This window comes from Arvicanthis niloticus, chromosome 13, assembly GCF_011762505.2.
Source record: "Arvicanthis niloticus isolate mArvNil1 chromosome 13, mArvNil1.pat.X, whole genome shotgun sequence".
NCBI classification, from domain to species: domain Eukaryota; kingdom Metazoa; phylum Chordata; class Mammalia; order Rodentia; family Muridae; genus Arvicanthis; species Arvicanthis niloticus.
This window is the reverse complement of record NC_047670.1, coordinates 71,886,748-71,897,085: the sequence shown is the minus strand read 5'-3', so window position 1 is coordinate 71,897,085 and position 10,338 is coordinate 71,886,748. Positions and strand designations below refer to the sequence as shown.

At 44.1% G+C, this 10,338-nt stretch overlaps 1 pseudogene; it reads left to right on the top strand.

Moving 5' to 3' along the window:
* Window positions 1–3,550: 3,550 nt before the first annotated feature.
* Window positions 3,551–10,338, top strand: part of LOC117719301 (small ribosomal subunit protein uS3-like) — a 61,379-nt pseudogene continuing 54,591 nt past the window's right edge.

The window sequence follows — 10,338 nt, the reverse complement described above, 5'->3', positions numbered from 1 at the left end:
ATCTAACTCAGGTCACAAGGCTTGTACAGCAAGCACTTTTATTTTGCTATCCCATTAGTTAATATTTTAAATTTTTCTCCTATTACTTAGTCTCCCCAAACCTGAATTGCTCACATATACAATGGTGATTAAAATAGTATAAGTAGTATGTAGGCGATATAAAGGATTATTTTTTGCTTCAACTCTGTCATGATTTCTTTCATTCTCTCTCTCTCTCTCTCTCTCTCTCTCTCTCTCTCTCTCTCTCTCTCTCTCTGTGTGTGTGTGTAATTGATAGTGAAAGTGAAGTGAAGCCTTAAGAGAGGCTTCATTGCTTCGGAATGGCCATTCTAACTGTATAGAAGTCCGCTGAGATGTACAGAGTTTGAGGTTGGGCAAGCGTCTGTGTAGCTCCTATATCAGGTACTTTTCTATTGCTCAGATAAGATATTGTGACCAGGAAGGGCAACTTACACAAGAGTTAGAGGGTTAGAGCCCATGGTGATTGAGTGAGGGCATCGCAGATGGATCAGAAGGTTGAGGGTCATATCTTGACATCAAGCACAAAACAGAGAGAACAAAACCAACAATCTCCAGTGATACATTTCCTCCAACAAGGCTGCGCCTCCTAAACCTGTCCATAAGGCACCACCAACTGGGGACCTGGTATTCAAGTGGCTAAAACTTTGAAGGACATCTGATTCAAGCCAACACACTTTCTTAAACAAGCTTTGCGTTGCTTTTATTTGTGGGTTAATTAGAATAATGTGTTTTATTTTTTGAAAAAATCCTTCTGTGCCCTCGGGTTTCAGTGGAGATTAAATGAAGTGTTGAGACTTTGCTTGTGGAGCTGAGACCATGGGGCACCTCTGTGGGTGGTGCTGCTAGTGGCCTATGGGAGATGCTCGCCCAGTCCCAAACTATACATCTCAGTGCCCCCAGCAGGTTTCCCCCAGCAGGACAGGAAAACAGACGCCATGCGTGCAGACAGCACCACTGTGACATTAGCTACCATCCCTGTTTCCTGTCCATAAGCATCTCAGCTGTTGCCTCTCAGTGCCCGCTCAGAGGCTTGGAGTCTGACAGGAAAGTTTTAATTGGGAGTATAATAGTCATGCTAGCTTTTCTTCCTCTTGTGCAAAGCTTACAATTGTTCGTTTGGGGAAGAGAATAAAAGTCTGGTGGATACGTGAATACTAATGTAACAGAGTAAAACCTTCAGCCAAGCTTTATTGTTCATCTCCTGTCTTCTCCTGGGCACAAAAGAAGAGTCAAATCGAAATGGAAGGTTGGTGGTGGGGTTCAGTTTTGGCTCTGGGGTTGGAAGCTCCCCTTCATGGCCCTGGTAGTACTGGGAATAGCTTCTGGCAGAAGGAACTAACAGCACCAGCTATTTTGTTCTAGAAGTTTCTCCAGGGATCTTGTTCTAGTCTTATCCTGCTGCTGTGATATAGTAGCCTATAAGCAGCTTACAGAGGAAATGGTTTATTTTGGCTTGCACTTCCGGGTCACAGTCCAGCACCACTGGAAGTCAGGACAGGAGTGCAAGCTGGATCCTGAAGAAGAAACCGCTGGGGAATGCTGCTCCCAGGCTCACAGTTAGCTTCCTTACACAGCCCAGAGTCATCCGCCTTGGAAATGGTGGCACTCACAATGAGCTGAGCCTTCCTACTAATTAACAATCAAGATAGTTCCCCACAGACACACCCACAAGCCTCTCTCCTGTGTCTCCTCTGAGCAGGTAACATCTCACTCTGAAACGCAGGCTTCACTCAGGGTTTTCCACTTGCACTGTTTTTTGTATTTTTATATACTTACCTGACATGAAAAACAAAACAAAACTATAATGTTAAAATTAGAAAAAAATAGAAAAAAAAAAAAAAAACCCTTATATCCTCTTTCATGCCTCCTATTAGATTTAAATATTTATTTGGATCAAAATAAATCATTTTGTAGTGCCCTCTCATCCCCCCTAGCAAGCCTTCTGTAATTCTGTGATGTTTTTCTCCATATGAGGTCAGGAAGTTGTAAGCTTGCGGAGTGGGGGTCTGTGAGGGAGAGAACTTTGCAGCTCTTTGTAACTTTGGGTAAACCATGCACAGAATCCGAGAATGAAAAATGTTCAGTCTCCTGAGTAAGTGAGCATCTGTACTCCAGATAAAGAGCTCCAGGCCGCCAATGACTGCCAAGAGTTAGTCTTCCTCAGGATGAAGCCCCTGATTGGTTATCCAATACCAAGTGGTCAGTCCTAAAATCATACACGTGAGCAGTTACTAAATGGACCCAGCAGGTTCTATTTATATAGTCATTCACATACACACAGTTATGCGCACACACATTCACACAAACATACACACATGCAGACACACACCACCAACAACAACAAGAACAATAACTTTAAAATCCCATTGAATTATTTTTCTTTAGATTTTTGAGCTGTGTGATCATCAAGGAAACATATTTAAGAAGCTGCATCCCAGGATGGCCTTATAATCACTATGCAATATAGACTGGCTTTCAACTTGCAATCCCCCTGCCTCTGCTTCCTAAGTGCTGGGGTTATAGGTATGTGTCACCACATCTGGCCCCTTTCTCCTTAAGTAAGAGAAAATTTGAAGTTTAGAGATATTTCTAAAATTATAATCTGAGACCAAAGATGGTTATATACCAGTAGGTCGTGATAATAGCTAATCTGTCTCCTCCCTCACCTTGTCCTCTCCTGGCCTCTCGTGAACATCCAGTCTTTGGTCTGCCGTGCAAGCACAAAGCCACTGACAGATCTGAAATCCCACCGAATGCAATTTAGGTTCTAATGGAGACTCAGAGTTTGGCAGAGCTGCGAGCTCCTTACTTGGCGTGTGAGTGATGATTATTCTACAGCAGTCAGGCGGGACGAGCTGTGAGACGCTCGCTCGGCAGAGAACGCCAGAGTCAGTCAGCAGGAACCACAACTGAAAGGCATTACTGCTGCATTTAAAGAATTTTGATGTCTGAAATTAATAAGCTTTAAAACTTCTATTATTCTTTGTATCAGTCATAATTCAACAGCACCCTTCTTTCTCTCTCTCTCTTTTTTTTTTTTCTTTCTTTCATTTTCCTTACGGGGAGTTGAATTACAAGTGTGTTCGCCGTGTCTGACTTTACAGTCACTTACTGGGTGTTTACTGTGTGCCAGACGGTAGTCCTGAGGCTTCCCATCACTCATGACTCCTGTTGCCCAGCAGAGAACAAACTTGGAAGCTGGAACTGTCATCACGACATGGGTGGCAGAGGTTAGAATGCCTGGAGGTCCAGGGTTATGTTAGTGGCAGGAATCAGAGAATGGCTTTCATCAAGTGTGCTGCTCTACCCTGGGGACCACAGAAGGGTAGAGGCAGGCAAGAGTTTCAACCTCTATCTACATGGTAGGTGTGAAGTCAGCAGCAGAGATGGCAAGTTGAGCAAGATGGCCGGACTGGATGGAAGCCACAGGAGCTGACAGCCAGTGACAATGTGAGACCAGAGAGCAACGAGGAGAAAGGAAGAGATGACAGTCCTTTGCAGGTTTCCTCTGGTGGGTGAGAAGGTGAGCATGACCAGCCATGGCAACTACATCACTAGGTTCCTGAGAGGACTGGAAGTGTGGAGTTTCCAGCACAGGGTCTGCAGGTAGCAGGCGCTGTGCCAGGCGTCTTCAGTATGGTGAGAGGCCTCCCTCCCTAAAAGACGTGAGATGCACTGACTAAAGCAGGAGCTGGCTCAGTTTTATGGAGAAAGTCTTTTATTTGTCATAAGTGGAAAGGTTTTTTTCTTTTGAAATAAAAACTGCATGTTCCGTGGTAGATCCTGGACGTTTTGCTAACAAATATGGACAGATGTGGAGGAAGGAGAGAAGCACTTCTTTCCTCTGACACTCCTGTGTCCGCAGCAATGGGTTAGCACTGTAGAGAAAAGATTGTGATGCTTGGAGCCAAGCGCTACATTTGATCTTAGCCAGAGAGCTGAGAAGTGACCACCAGGAACACACACACACACATGCACATACACACATACACAAACATACACACATATACACATACACTAACATATATACATATACAAGTATACAAACATACATACATATACACAAACACACACCTATACTCATACATATACACATACACATATACACATATGCATATACATACATACATACACAAAGATACACACATACATATACACACATACATACACATATGTACACACATACACATATATATACATACACATATGCATACATACATATATACACACATACACACATACATACACATATGTACACACACATACAGACACATACATACATATATACATATATACATACACACATATATATGCACATACACACATACATACACATATGTACACACACATACATACATATATACATACATACAGATATGCATATATACACATACATATATATATGCATATATATACACACATACACACATATACATGTATATACACATACATATACACATACACACATACATTTACATATGTACACACATACACATGCACACATACATTACACATATGCATACATATACATTTATATGCATATATACACACATACACACATACATATACATACACATATACATACATACACATGCACACATACATTACACATATGCATACATATACATTTATATGCATATATACACACATACACACATACATATACATACACATATACATACATATACATACATATATACATACATACCCACATACATACATATACATACACATATACATACATACACATACATACATACACATACATAGATACACACATACATACACATACACACATACATACAAACATGTACACACACATACAAACATACATACATATATACATTATATACACATATATATACATATGCACATACACATACGCACATGTATATATACATACACATACATACACACATAAAACATGCATACATACTACATATATATACACATATGCACACACACATACACACATGTACACACACATACACATGCCTGAAATTTCAGAACTTAAGATTCTGAAACAAGGGAATAGCCCTAAGTTCAAAGCTGGGCTGGACTATATCGGAAGCACCAGGTCTCAAAATAACCATTAAAAAAACCCATTGCACTGCTTAGTGTAACACTTCCCATATTTTCCCCGGCTTCTCCCCTCTTAGCTGCCCCTTTCCTCTCCTCTCCAGCTCTCCTGTTCTAACTCTCCAAAGCTTTACAACTGGACTGTGAGTGCCACGCTGCTTTGGGGTGACCACTTACTTCTGTAGGAGTTTAGCTTGCAACTGCTGTTTTTTTAATCATTGGATTTCCCAGGTCATAGTTCATTCGTCAAGTGTGACATTGGTAAAACAACAGAAAAGAAAGCTTGGGAACCCATGGTAGTCGTGCCTGGGATAGAAGATGGTCAGTGTGGTCTAGCCTGGTCTCTCTAAGACTTGTCTCCTGACCACCTGCAGCGGTGCCCTCTTCTCTTTGGACCGTCACTGGGGTTTCATGTTGAATATGTATCTTGTCCATTTCCTTCCTTTTCTTCTGTCAAGCCCACCTAGTGCCTGACTCCTAATACTTTGTATGTATATGTATGTATGTATATATGTGTATGTATGTGTGTATACATGTGAGTATGTGTATATATATATATACATGTGTATGTATGCATATGTGTATGTATGTATATGTATGTATGTATGTAGTATTCAGGCCTCCATCCTGACTCTGCCCCAACCACACTGAAGTGTGAAGGAGCTTACCTTCATATGGACTGTTCCCTTTACAGTTGGTGTGTGACAGTTACTTTTCTATAGCTGAAATAAAAACAACTGTGACCAAAACCAATTTATGGCAGAAAGAGTTTATTTTGGATTATGGTTCAGGGAGATGCATGTCCATCACAGCCTGGAGGCATGACAGCAAGTGGCAGCCATGGTGTCAGGGGCAGAAAGGTACATTATCTTCAACCACAAACATGATGCAGAGAGAGAAAACTGCCCGTTCAGTGGTATACTTTCTCCAGCACAGGCATTATCTCCTGAGCCTCCCCAGTCAGCTGTGGTAACCAAGTGTTGAAATACCCAAGACTGTGGGAGACATTTTCATCCAAACCACAGAGAGTGTTATGGCAACGCTCACACAAGGCAAGCTTGCCTGGTCAGTAGGGACTTGGACTCTAAGTTCAGAAACCTTGTGTCCCTCCTCACAGTATATGACCTGGAGCAAGCTCTTAAGCCTTTTCACCCTAACCTGGGAAAGATAATTATTCCCACTGATGAACATAAAAGCTAGAAATGGGTTGGGAAATTCAGGAAAGATGGCCTTGATTTGTGTCCTTGGCTGGAAGATGAAAATGTTACTGGTCTTGTCCTTGCTGAAGGCCAGAAAGGACAGAAGTTCTTGGAGGTGCTGGTCCCTGGTCTGGGTCCTGAATGATTTTAGGGTCTCATCTCTTGAAAGGGGAATGGTACAGTAGCTTTAGAAGCCATTGAGGGTGGACTGTGTCCTCATGATCAGCTTTGGGCCCCACTTCGTTTTTTTCTCATATCACTAGCAAAGTAAACATCAATCTTGTCACTGCTTGGGCCTTCTGGTCAACCTCCGGCTGGGGCATTGGGTGGGGATAGTGGGAGTGGGGTGTAGAATCTGTTCTGATCTGTTCCAATGATCAGACTATTACATACACCTACTATCTGCTTGCTTGACATTTGATCCTGCTGGGTTAGTCACTTGGCCAGGAGATTTCCTTTCAGGAAGGCTCATTTAAACCACCTAAGACCATACGAAGGAGATGGGAAGAATAGTTATCCTTTTAATGAGATAATGTATTCCTCCTTCTCGGAAATTCTCCTTCTATGCAGTTGTGTGCAGAGTTCTATCCTGTGGCACTATGGTTTGCCCATAACTCTCCCCCCCCCCTTTTTTGGTCTGTTTTTATTTGTCTCATTCTCTGAAGTGCCCATGCCCTCTCCTGACCTGTGGCTTGTTGAGCCTGTCTTCTTCCTTTAACACTAACTCAAAAGGCATGGCTTTCTCTCTCTTATCTTTCTTCTCCTGACATCTGAGAAGATTTACAGTTTGCCTACCCTAGTAACCATTTTGTAGGGTTACTGTTAATATTACATGAGATAATGCTAGAAATGTGTTTAGAACAGAGTCGGGCCACAGTCAACATGCCATAGTAGTTAGGATTATTTTATGGTTCACGTTGTTAGGATCCCGATACTCTCTCTCTCTCTCTCTCTCTCTCTCTCTCTCTCTCTCTCTCTCTCTCTCTCTCACACACACACACACACACACACACACCATCTCTTGGGAAGTGAGTTCCGTTGCTGTCATTCTAAGTCCCTGGGGAAACTGGAATTCCATCAAGGTCACTACCGCAGGGGAACCTGGATTCCTTCTCCTGGATTCTTAGTCCCTTTAATCAAAAGGAAGCTCTCTGAGACAATTTTGTTAGAGTCTGAGAGCAAAATAACAGAGCAGACAAGCTGTCAATTTCCACAGCTGCCCAGAAGAAGGAGATGGGAAAGGGCAGAAGGGGTGGGGGGGACCAAGTCGTTTGCAAGGAAGTTTGGGAAGCAGCCTCATACTAGAAGGGGGAGGGGCACTTTAGAGAGGGACGGAGGAGGCCACGCCCAGAGCTTGTGTGTGTGTGTGTGTGTGTGTGTGTGTGTGTGTGTGTGTGTGTGTGTGAGTGTGTGAGGGAAGCGTGCCCAGGTTTTGGCCAGTAGCAAAAAGGGCAAAAGGGTGAGAAAGAAAAGAAGTTAAAAAGTGGGTGGGTCGGCTGTGCTGCATCCTAGAAGGTCCTGGAAGATCCGTAAGCTTCTCGGAGGGCGGAGCTCCAGGAAAGATGGGTAGTTATCTTGTTAAAGGCACAGTTACTCCTTCCCTCTCTTACCATTACTTTAGGAAGACCAGCTTTCTAGGGAGGGGTGGTCTCCTAGGGAGGTGATTGATGGGCTCAGCTGAATTAACTCTTAAAAAGAAGAGATAACAGCAGGTAGCTTTTGAGGGGCTTCAATAGAAGTCAGATCGCTCCATCTTTTCATATGATAATTTAAACCCTAAAGAAGGATTTCCCTTTCTAGTGGTATCAGGGAAACAGAAAGGAGGGCGTCCATTCCCAATGGCCTCCAAGCCTGCTTAATGCTTAATGCTTACATACCTAGCTACCTGACCCTTACCTCTGTTTTTGGAGACAGGGTCTGTGTGTCTTAGACTGGCTCCTTCGTACTCTCCTGTTTCCACCTCTGAAGTGCTGAGGTCACAGGCGTGTGTCTCCTTGTCTGATTTATTTGGTACTGGGGAAATCCAGCCCAGGGCTTGCTGCCTGAAGCCTGGGGTTTTGTTTTTGGGTTTTTTGGGTTGTTTGTTGTTGTTTTGATTTTTGTTTGTTTGTTTTTAACTGACTTGCCTGGACTTGGCCATTTCTTAGGCCCAGTCTCCTAGACTGCCAATTTGAAGCCTGTCGTGATGTCAGCCTAGCCTTCTCAGTCAGTAATGCAGAGGGAGCAAGAGCCTAGATCAAACTCAGGAGGAACAGGGATGAACCTGAGGTGAGGTTACAGTTCACCCTCATCACAGAGTTCACTGCTCAGGGAGAAGACGGTAGGGAAGAGGCAGAGGAGGGGACAGTTGGTGGAGGGTGCTCTTTTGTCTGGACTGGCCTCATTTTACAAGCGGAGGAAATCAGCAAACTATTCTGACAGAAGCGCTGCTCAGCGTGGGATTGTGGCACAGGATGCAGGGAGCTGTCACATGGATCCTAAAGAAATGGATGATGGGCTGGAAGGCAGCTCGGTCCTTTTTTGGGTCTGTCTTGGGACTCCTGTGTATTTTATTCAGTACAGCGTGTGGTAAGTGAAGAACCAGGTAAAGGCAGTGGGTTGTCGTATAGAACGTGATCTTCCAGTATCTAGAACCTCAGCTGGCTGCTCAAGAGCTTCCACTGTGCTTCTGCATGAATAGGCGTCAGATTTAGTCTGAAGAAAATTTTGATCAGAATAGCTGAGTGTACAGGTGGTTCTCCACGGTGGGCTACGGGAGGTCCACGTCCAGCACCAGACATTGGGAGTCCCTTTCCTAATAATGACAGCTGCCCTGGCACCCAAAGGCTCTGCAGTGCAAACACAGAGCTGGCTGTTTGTAAAAGATCTCCGCCTTTCTGGTGACTTTGAAGCAAAGAATAAGGAAACCCCAGGAAGCTGTAGGCTCAATCTCAGTACTCTGAAGAAGCAACAAAATGGCAGCAGAAACGCTCTTGTGGTAGGGCCTAGTCTACAGGTTTGGAAACTGCTGGGCACCGGGCACAGGTCTAATGACCTCAAGGAGCTTGGCAGACTGTGTTTCATCTGGTTACACTCACAGACCATTCATCTCTGAGGGAGTTTCTTAGACTCCTGTGTTGCAAATGAAACCCTTAATGTAGCAATGGTGAGAGGGAGCCCTTCAAGAGATCAGGTCTTGACCTCTCCGTGCTCCTGAAAGAATTAACGCCATTCGCCATTCGCAGTAGGTGAGTTATCCCAGGAGTGGGCAGATGGATGAGTCAGACACCAATCTCTCCCCCTCCCCCTCCCCTCCCCCTCTCCCCCTCCCCCTCCCCCTCTTTCTCTTCCTCTCACTCTCCCTCTCCCCCCTCCCCCCTTTCCCTCTCCCCCCTTTCCTCCTCCTCCCCCTCTTCCCACTCTGTTTACACACACACACACACACACACACACACACACCCCACACACACCCCTCCTGTGTGCTGTGAAAGTCTGAGGGCTTTGTTTTGTTTTGAAGGCACTTTGTTAATCTTCATGGCTTTGTACTTTCATTTGTTATTGTAGGCACTCAAATCGAGGCTCCCAATTACAGAAGTAGACCCATGTGCAGATAGCTTTTTTTAAAAAATTAACGTTTAATTTTGAGGTTGACTTCTGTCAGCCACGATAGGCCCGTGTTTTATTTACCTCCCCACAGATGAATCAAAAGCTTGTGCACTGCAGGGTCGGGAGAAGTCTGGGCTCTTCGTATCATTTTGTTTTCATCTGCTCGTATTTGTATCCAGATGCTACTGCCATCTCAAGTGTACAGAAGAAACTAGAGAGCTTTTCTCTGAGGCATAGTGGTATTTGTTTGGGACTAGCTTCTTGAAGAGGATTGAATCCTACAATGGATGTGCACCTGCATATACACAGTCAAACAGCTATGTTTTTTAAAGCCTACCCCCTCCCCCCCCCCCCAGCCCCTGAATGGGGAGGAGTCCATTTTGAAACAATCGTCCTTGGCAACAGTGACTGGTGTCAGGCTGAAGCTGAGAAGCCAGTTGTTGGGGCAGATGTT